Consider the following 10,317-nt stretch of genomic DNA (forward strand, 5'->3'; position numbering starts at 1 on the left):
CTCCTCTCATCGGGAGAGGGCAATCTCCATCAACATCTTCACCAGCACCATCTCATCTCCAAACCCTAGTTCATCTCTTATATCCAATTCTTGTCTCCAAGTCCGGGATTGGTGCTAGTAGGTTGCTAGTAGTGTTGATTACTCCTTGTAGTTGATGCTAGTTGGTTTATTTGTGTCACACCCTAGCTAGTCATGCATTAGAGTGTTGCATCATGTTTACTCTTTCATCAGAAACTTGAAATGGGGATGACAGAACCCCCAGTCCCCTCTGAAACCAACTAGGGTTTACTAAAATAATTTTCAATGAACCTGAAATGCCCTTCTAAAATGCCCATCATTTTTGTCTTGGTTCAGAACCTCTGCCAAAAGTGGTGCACATTTTCCTAGGCCATCTTAGGGTTTTTGAATTAATTCATAAATATTTGAATTTGGGCATTTAAAATTATATAAAATATTTAAATGCTCAAATACCTCCAAACTAAAATGTTTCATGTTGGAAATAATCCAACTATGGACCAGGAGTGATTTGGTGATTTTTGAAGTTGCCTAGGTATTTTATTAAATTCAACAAAGTTGCAGATATATTAAATAAAAACAGAAACAGAAAAAAAAGGGGGAAAGCTTACTTGGCGCCTGCCCCTGGCCCACCTGCCGGCCCAGCCCAGCACCGCTCCAGCGAGCTGCTTGCCGGCCAGGCAGGCAGGCAGGTGCCCGACGGCGACCGCGGCGTGCGCCACGCACCTGCTCGCCGCCTCGCCGCTCCCCTCGCCAGGTGACGTCGTGGATCGGCCTCCCTCTCTCCCCCGAACCCCCCAGACACCCCCTCTCCTCTCCAGCTCCTCCCCCTCGCACGCCCCAGCCATGGCCGACGCCATCGCCGCCACCCCCTCGCCGTAGCCACGCCCTCCGACCACCCCACGCCGTCTCACCGTGTCCAGGAGCTCCGCCGCTGTCCACTTCATCGAGCAGCCGAGCCCCGAGCGCTCGCAACGCCCGAGACCACCGCACCGACCTCGCCCGAGCTCACCGTCGCCGGAGATCCCCTTCAACGTCGTCGTCGCTCCGGTCCATCTCCGGCCGCACCAAGGACTCCGTCGCACTCACTGTGAGCTTAGCCATCTTCCCCTCCCTTCCGTTCTTGCTCCCGAGCCGTGTAGCAACCTCCCGGAGCTCAACCGCACCCACCGCCGTGGAGCTCGTCGCCGACGTGCTCCCGGTCATCCTCCAGCCACAAGATGGTGTCCATCTTACTTACCAAGTCCCGCAGCACCTAGCTAGCTACTCCACGAGCCTCACCGAACCCTCTAGCGTCAAGTTCGTCTTCGGCCGAACCCCGGTGGCCGCCAAGGTCGTCGCCGGCGCCAACTCCGGCCACCCCGACCCCAACGGACTCCGCCAAGAGCTGCGGTTTGTCCTCAGCTCCACTCCGGTGGTCTCCGCGGCCCATTTGGTGGCCGGAATAGCCAAAACCACTCCCGCCGCCGCGTCGGGCTCGCCGGCGGCTAAACGCCGGTGCAGCCGACCCGGGTTTGACCACGGCTGGGCCCTGGTTGACTCCCCTGAGTCAATGACAGGTGGGGCCCAGCCCTGTTAATTAAACAGGATTAGTTTTAATTAAGTTTTAATTAAAATAATCACCCTGACATGCGGGACCCACTGTCAGGTTTGACCTGGACCAGTTCCGTTGACCTGCTGACGTCACACTGACGTCAGGCTGACGCAGTAATTGATTTTCTGGATTTAATTTAAATCAGGAAATTCCAGAATATTAATTAAACTTCAAAAATTCATAACTTTTATTCTGTAACTCCAAATTGGACAAATTATATATGAAAAATGATCAGAAAAATCCAATCTATCCATCTGTACTATTTTCATGCATGATCAAACAAGTTAAATTGATGTTTTAAGCAGAACAAGGAAAAGCACTTTAAAAGGCCATATTTGAATTTGAAATTTGAATCCTTGATTCAAATTTGCTCAAACCCTTCTGGTTTTAGTTGCATTAGCCCAACACACTCATATTGCCATGTTTCATGCATGCATCATATTGTTGCACATTGTTTGAAGATGGTTGTGTATCGGTGTCCTTTGCGACAGGTTCTGCCTCCGAGGAGTACCGTGATTACCCTAACGAAGAACCGTATCAGTGCATCGAACCATCAGGCAAGCAACCAACCATTTGATCATATCGATACAATCCCATGTTCTCGCTCCTGCTCTCTTTTACTGCATTAAGACAACGCGTTTCAAACTGCTGTGTGCTACGGTAGTTGAACCCATTTCCTCTGCATGACCTGTCATTGCCACAGTAACTAGATGAAACCCACTAGCATGTGTAGGAGTTGTTTGAGCCATATATATGTGTTGTTCCTACCTTGCTATGCCTGCTATGCTTAGAGTCGTGTCAGGTCTGGTTCATCTGGGTGATGGGCTAGAGTGAAATGTTTATCTCGGTAATGAGAGTGGTGTGGTGAACACGATTTGGTAAAGGTATCGATGAGAGGCCATGTAGGAGTACATGGTGGGTTGTTTCATTGAAGCCGACCTTAAGCACTGAGATCTGTATGCGTGATTTAAGATACAGCTACTACCATGCATTGGGCCCTGAAATATGACCCCGCTCGACTTCTTATTCAACCTAGCTCTCTGTCCAGGAGTTGCAAGTAGTTTCTGGTGTTTGTAGCCTACTGGAGGCCGTGGACAGCGCTGACCGTAGGGGTGGGCTGTGATGCGGTAGGTACGTGGCACGGTGTACCGAATACCCGTTAGGTATCTCGGGAACCCTGTTCACATCGTTCGGGGCCGTATGGGAAACCTCGGCCGGACTCCCTGCGGATGGAACCTGAATAGGCGATAAACCTGGACCAGAGGCTTAAGTGTTTAGGTAGGTCGTGGTCTACACCCACGTCGGCTTTCGCTTGAAGTCTGCCGAGCACATGTCGTGTGCAGACGCTAAGTGGTGGAAACATGTATGAAGAAGTACACCCCTGCAGGGTTATCATAATCTATTCGAATAGCCGCGTCCGCGGTAAAGGACTACTTGGTTGCCTATACAGTTCATAGACAAGTAAATGGGAACTGTTAAAAGCCTCAAGATAAGTGTGAGTGCCGAGGATGGCTCTTCCGTAGGAAGACGGAGGCGGATCCTCGGTAGTGTATTGAATTGGTGAGTAGTGGACTCGTGTGCGCAAAACCATTTCAAGTTGGAGTCTCGTAGGATAGTCTAGCCAAGAGTCAAAGCTGGCTTGCTGCAATAACTCCACCAACCCTTCTTGATACTAAGCATGTATGTAGGATCTGATGTAAGTCTTGCTGAGTACCTTTGTACTCATGTTGCTATAATTTACATTTTTACAGAAGACGCTGCAACCCCTTCTGATGGGTTCTATGTAGACGTTGACATCAACGAGTAGGCTGAAAGACCCAGGTGGTGACCCTGAGCTTGTGAAGGACCTTGTAGTATAGCTAGGCTTCCCAAGCCTCTTTTATTTTACTAGTTGTCTGTACTCAGACAAGTTACTTCCGCTGCTGGTTTGTATGACTGTATGACTTGTATGTTGGGTCGTGAGACCCGTACCTTTGTGTATGTCATGTATGGCTCTCTGAGCCTTAAATAAAGTACTTGTGTCATAGAGTCATGTTGTGATGCTTCGTTGTATTTGCACATATCGAGCATATTGTGTGTATGATTGAAATGCTTGGTATGTGTGGGATCTGACTATCTAGTTGTTTATCTTTAGTAGCCTCTCTTACCGGGAAATGTCTCCTAGTGTTACCGCTGAGCCATGGTAGCAGGCTACTGCTCTGGAACACTTAGGCTGGCCGGCATGTGTCCTTCTTCGTTCCTGTGTCTGTCCCTTCGGGGAAATGTCACGCTTTGAGTACCGGAGTCCTGTTAGCCCGCTACAGCCCGGTTTACCGGAGTCCTGCTAGCCCAGTGCTACAGCCCGGACACACTTGCTGATGACCGACACGTTCGAAGCTGGGTCATGAATGCCTGTCCCTGTAAGTCTGTGCCACTTTGGGTTTACGACTAGTCATGTCAGCCCGGGCTCTTTATCATATGGATGCTAGCGACACTATCATATACGTGAGCCAAAAGGCGCAAACGGTCCCGGGCAAAGGTAAGGCGACACCCGTGAGGATACCGTGCGTGAGGCCGCAAAGTGATATGAGGTGTTACCGGCTAGATCGATGTGACATCGAGTCGGGGTCCTGACAGCGTTGGCATCAGAGCCGGACTGCCTGTAGGTTCTCCAAGCCAAACTGGTCGATGTTGAGTCTAGAAATTCTTTAGTTATATGTAGGGGAATTGTTTGTGGGATGGAACGTAAGGCTCTTTTTACTCCTTTATCTTATGACATTCTGATCTGAGTCAGTCCATTCTTCTACCGGGGGATAAGGAATTAGGATCTATTCTCTCTATCAGGATCACGTGTTACTAATCAGTAGTACCTTATAAGTTTGATGGATACAAACCTAGTTCAGTTCTACTACCACATTATGTTGTTAGAATGGATTCAGAACTTTGATATGATGATGTTGAGTGTGTATGTAATCCTTTGTCAAATGTCTCAAAATCCTTCTTGAGCATTTACAGCTGTTATGCTGCCGGAATTTCGCTAAAAATTCTAATGCCTTTGCATTATGATTGTGCTTTCAGATGGCCACTCGCGACCTCAATCAAGTGGTTCGCCTGACTCGATGCCTAGATGTACCCGGCCATACTGCCAAGTTGGTCAGGGTAATGACTGAGGCTGGATACCGCTGGTATCCTGAGTACACGGTCGAAGAGCAATTCCGAGACTTTAATCAAAGCCAGTATCTCTGCACTGTCAGGATATTTCCATCTTATCCTGGATCCACCGAGCCTCTTCACTGCTCTTATGGTCTCGGGGTTACTATTGAGATGGCTGTGCAGGACGCCGCCTACTCTATGATGACCATTATGCGAGTCAGATCTGGTCTATTTCGGGACTCTGATTTCCGGTATATGCCAGGATCACTTCCGGGAGCACAAGGGTATCTCCAGGCTATCTATGCTGACCCCACCCAGGAGGATTCACGGACTCGCACCACTGCCGAGATGCTCGAGGATAAGGACCGTGAAAATCGGGCCTTGAGGTTAGAGCTCTTCAATACCCGTGCTGACCACTGGGCCACTTTGACTCGGTTCGCACCGGCGGTGCAAGCTGGATATTCAGATATGCGTGATCTCTATCCTGTGAGATCTGCTCTGCCAGACGTGATGGTTTGGCGTGATGTAGGAGGCATCACCCCACCTCGCGGTCCCCGCAGGCCACCGTTTGTTGGTCCAAGGCCTCATCCTAGCCCCTATGGTCCACAAGCTCCGCGAGATCGTCTGTTTCCGGATGATCATGTTGAGCTCCCAGGCTATGGAGGTGACTTTTACGAGGACTACTACAGTTCGGTCTGAGTTAGTGGTAGTATCACTAGTTCGCACTAGCTGTGTCGTCTATCGTCCCGCGTGACTCGTGGGATATGACCTAGTTTGTACTCCTTCCGGAGGTGTAGAAAAATAATGTATAGGAGCTTGGAATGCCTCCGATGAGATGTAATCCTCTTTTCACCGTAATAGTACTTTGTTTGGCCTTGTACTAAACTCTGTATGGTGTGTATGACGATGGAATAAAAGAAGCAGTTCTGTTTTTACCATGTCATACGGATGATCATCTTGCATTTCGAGTTATTCCTTGCATTTTTATCCTATGTCAGAATTTTATCATCCTGACTAAATCATTGTCTTGTTTACCTAGGATGGTCAACACGCGTGCTAACCCTGCTTCTCAAGAGCAGGCCGAAGGCAGTGAAGCCAGGGATGTAAATCTGCCTCATCCTCCTTCACTAGCCGAGGTTATGATGGAAGCTGAGAGAAACAAGCGGGAGACCAACCGTTTGTTGGAGCGTATTGAACAGAACACAGCACACCATCAGAGGACTAACGTGGTGTCACTCAGTGATTTTATCAAATTACATCCACCCACGTTCCACCACTCCGTCGAGCCTCTCGACGCTGATGACTGGCTTCGCAGTATCTCTCACAAACTGCGTTCCGCACTGGTAGCGGAGGTTGACAAGGTCACCTTTGCTGCATATCATCTTGAAGGCCCCGCCAGTCTATGGTGGGAGAATTATGGAGCTATGCGCCCGGCGGGCCATGTCACTACTTGGGCTGAGTTCAGTGAGGCTTTCTGTGAACATCACATTCCGGAGGGTCTCATGGACCGTAAACGTGAAGAATTTTGCAGTTTCACCCAAGGCCGACTCTCTGTGGATGCTTACAGCAGGGAGTTTGGTAATCTCGCACGATATGCAACTGAGGAAGTGTCTACTGATGCCAAGAAGCAAGCAAGGTTCCGTAAGGGCCTTAGTCCTGAGCTTCGCCGCGACCTCCGTCTGCATGAGTGCACATCTTTTCAGAAACTTGTCAACAAAGCCATCAGTGCTGAAACTGGTCAGACGGACTATGACGCAACACGCAAGCATGGCCGTGACATGGGTTCCTCATCCGGTGCTGGTCCTCAGAAGCGCCGCGTGTGGGTACCCAACACCGCCCTGCCACCCAGGTTCACACCGAGGCCATCCTTCCAGGCGCCTCGCCCCGTTCAACAGTCTGCACCGGCCAAGCCCTATGGAGGTCCAACTAACAATGCTCCTCCACGTACCAGTTCCGTGACTTGTTTCAAGTGTGGGGAATCTGGCCACTATATGCGTGAGTGTCCCCAGACCAACCCCAATCAATCTGCTAAAGCTGTTGGCCGTGGCAAGCCGACAGGAAAAAATTTCCACGCCAAGCCGGTCACCGCTTCACGTGGCCATGTCAATTGTATTTCTGCCGAAGAAGCTCAAGAGGATCCCAACGTCGTTCTCGGTACGCTTCTTGTTAATTGCCACCCGGCATCTGTTCTTTTCGATACAGGAGCCTCTCATTCTTTTATATCTGAAAATTATGCTCGTTTGCATAACGTCGCATTCGGTGATATGCCAACCTCTATGGTAATTCAAACTCCGGGATCCAAATGGCAAACTTCTCGAGTAAGCCATGGAAATGAAATCCAAGTCGACAGACTTGTTTTCCTCGCGTCTTTGATAGCCCTTAAATCTTCAGATATTAATATCGTTTTGGGTATGGACTGGATGTCAGCTCATCAAGCCAAAATTGATTGCTTCTCTAGGACTGTTCAACTCACCCATCCTTCGGGGAAGATAGTCAATGTCTTGACCCGAATAGCCAAGCGACAATTATATTCTCTTAACGCCAGCCCTTTGCCAGACCTTGAGGACGTTCCGGTAGTCCGTGACTTCCCGGATGTCTTTCCAGAGGAATTGCCAGGTGTTCCACCTGACAGGGATGTTGAGTTTGTAATAGACCTCATTCCAGGAACCGTTCCGATTGCTAGAAGACCTTATAATATGGCACCCCTAGAACTAGCTGAGCTTAAGAAACAACTCGATGAGTCCTTGAAAAAGGGTTTCATCCGACCTAGCTCTTCTCCGTGGGCTTGCCCCGTCCTATTCGTCAAGAAGAAGGATGGTACGGACCGGATGGTTGTAGATTACCGACCTGTCAACTTGGTCACCATCAAGAACAAATACCCACTCCCCAGGATCAACGACCTGTACGATCAGCTCGCTGGATCCTCAGTTTTCTCCAAGATGGATTTGAGGTTGGGCTACCATCAAATCAAAATCAGAAACGGGGACATCCCTAAAACGGCCTTTGTTACTCGTTACGGCCAATACGAGTACACCGTCATGTCCTTCGGATTAACCAACGCTCCAGCCACCTTTTCTCGGTTAATGAACTCAATCTTCATGGAGTATTTGGATAAATTCGTCGTGGTTTACCTCGATGATATACTCATCTACTCCAAGAACGAGGAAGAACATGCCGAACATCTAAGGCTAGTGTTGCAGAAACTTCGAGAGCATCGCCTTTATGCCAAATTTTCTAAATGTGAATTTTGGTTGTCAGAAGTGACCTATCTGGGTCATGTAATATCTGGTAAAGGTATTGCTGTTAACCCTGAGCGAGTTCAAGCCGTCCTTAATTGGACTCCACCTGAATCGGTCAAGCAAGTTCGGAGTTTTCTGGGCTTAGCGAGCTATTGTCGTCGCTTTGTCGAGAACTTCTCCAAAGTTGCCAAACCTCTAACCGAACTCCTCAAGAAAGATAAGAAGTTCGAGTGGACTCCACAATGTGAGCACAGCTTTCAGGAACTGAAAAGACGCCTGACCTCTGCTCCCGTACTGGTACCGCCAGACTTCTCCAAGGACTTTGTTATCTACTGCGATGCCTCGCGACAAGGACTAGGTTGCATTCTCATGCAAGACCGACACGTAATTGCCTATGCTTCACGGCAATTGCACCCACACGAGGAGAATTATCCTACTCATGATCTAGAGCTTGCAGCTGTAGTCTATGCACTTAAGACCTGGCGACATTACCTCCTCGGTAATCGTTGCGAAATATTCACTGATCACCAAAGTCTGAAGTACATTTTCACCCAACCGGATCTGAATCTCAGGCAAAGACGTTGGGTTGAATTGATCACAGACTTCGACTTAGGAATAACCTACACCCCAGGGAAAGCCAACGTCATGGCTGATGCGCTAAGTCGTAAATCTTATTGTAACAATCTGGTGTTACAACAAAGTCAACCGCTTCTCCATGAGGAATTTCGGAAGCTTAATCTTCACATTGTTCCTCAAGGATTTCTTTCCACCTTGGTGGCGAAACCTACTCTTACGGATCAAATCATTGCTGCCCAGAAGCGAGATAAGGGAATAGCTAAGATCAAGGAGAACATTGCTAGCGGAGGTGCTAGTTGTTTCTCCACAAATGATCATGGTGTTGTGTACTTTGAGAACCGTCTAGTGGTTCCCAAGAACCAGCATCTACGGCAGTTGATCCTTAAGGAGGCTCATGAATCTCCTCTCACCATTCATCCCGGTAGTACTAAGATGTATCAGGACCTACGCCAGAGGTTCTGGTGGACTAGGATGAAGAGAGAAATTGCTCAGTATATTGCTAATTGCGACGTCTGTCGTCGTGTAAAAGCAGAGCATCAACGGCCTGCTGGCACCCTTCAACCCTTAGCCATTCCTGAATGGAAATGGGATAAAATTGGCATGGATTTCATTACCGGTTTTCCCAGGACCAAGAGAGGGAATAATGCTATTTTTGTCATGGTCGATCGTCTTTCCAAAGTAGCCCATTTCCTACCTGTTCGTGAGAGTATAACCGCTAGTCAGGTGGCAGACTTATACATCTCCCGAATAGTGTCCCTCCATGGTGTTCCTTTGGAAATTAACTCGGATCGAGGAAGTCTTTTCACCTCTCGATTTTGGGAAAGTTTCCAAAATGCTATGGGAACCCGTCTCTCCTTTAGCACCGCCTTCCACCCTCAGTCGAGCGGTCAAGTGGAACGCGTCAATCAGATTCTAGAAGACATGCTTCGAGCCTCTGTTATCTCATTCGGAATGGACTGGGAGAAGTGCCTTCCATTTGCCGAATTCGCTTACAACAACAGTTATCAATCTAGCTTGGGTAAAGCCCCTTTTGAAGTTCTCTATGGACGACGGTGTCGGACACCCCTTAACTGGTCAGAGACCGGGGAAAGACAATTCTTTGGCCCGGATATGATTCAGGAAGCAGAAGAACAAGTTCGTATCGTTCGTGAAAAGTTGAAAACAGCTCAATCTCGTCAAAAGAGTCAATATGACTGAAAACATAAGGCTACGACTTTCGAGGTTGACGAGAAGGCTTATCTTCGGGTCACCCCTCTGAAGGGAACCCATCGTTTCGGTATCAAAGGCAAATTGGCTCCTCGTTACATTGGACCTTTTCGCATTCTCGCCAAACGAGGAGAAGTTGCCTACCAGCTGGAACTACCTCCGCATCTCTCCAGAGTCCACGATGTCTTCCACGTTTCTCAACTCAGGCGTTGCTTCTCGGATCCTATCCGTGGAGTGGACTACGAAACGCTTGATCTCCAAGATAATCTTACATATCGAGAGTACCCCATTCGTATCCTCGATCAGGCTGAACGTACCACTCGGCGTCATAATATCAAGTTTCTCAAGGTTCAATGGTCGCACCATTCTGAGGATGAAGCAACTTGGGAAAGGGAGGATCGTCTTCGACTCGAATACCCCGCCTTCTTCCCGGAGGAACCCAAATCTCGGGACGAGATTCTTTTGAGTGGGGGTGAGTTGTCACACCCTAGCTAGTCATGCATTAGAGTGTTGCATCATGTTTACTCTTTCATCAGAAACTTGAAATGGGGATGA

The sequence above is a fragment of the Triticum dicoccoides genome, chromosome 6B, assembly GCF_002162155.2.
Source record: "Triticum dicoccoides isolate Atlit2015 ecotype Zavitan chromosome 6B, WEW_v2.0, whole genome shotgun sequence".
NCBI classification, from domain to species: Eukaryota; Viridiplantae; Streptophyta; class Magnoliopsida; order Poales; family Poaceae; genus Triticum; species Triticum dicoccoides.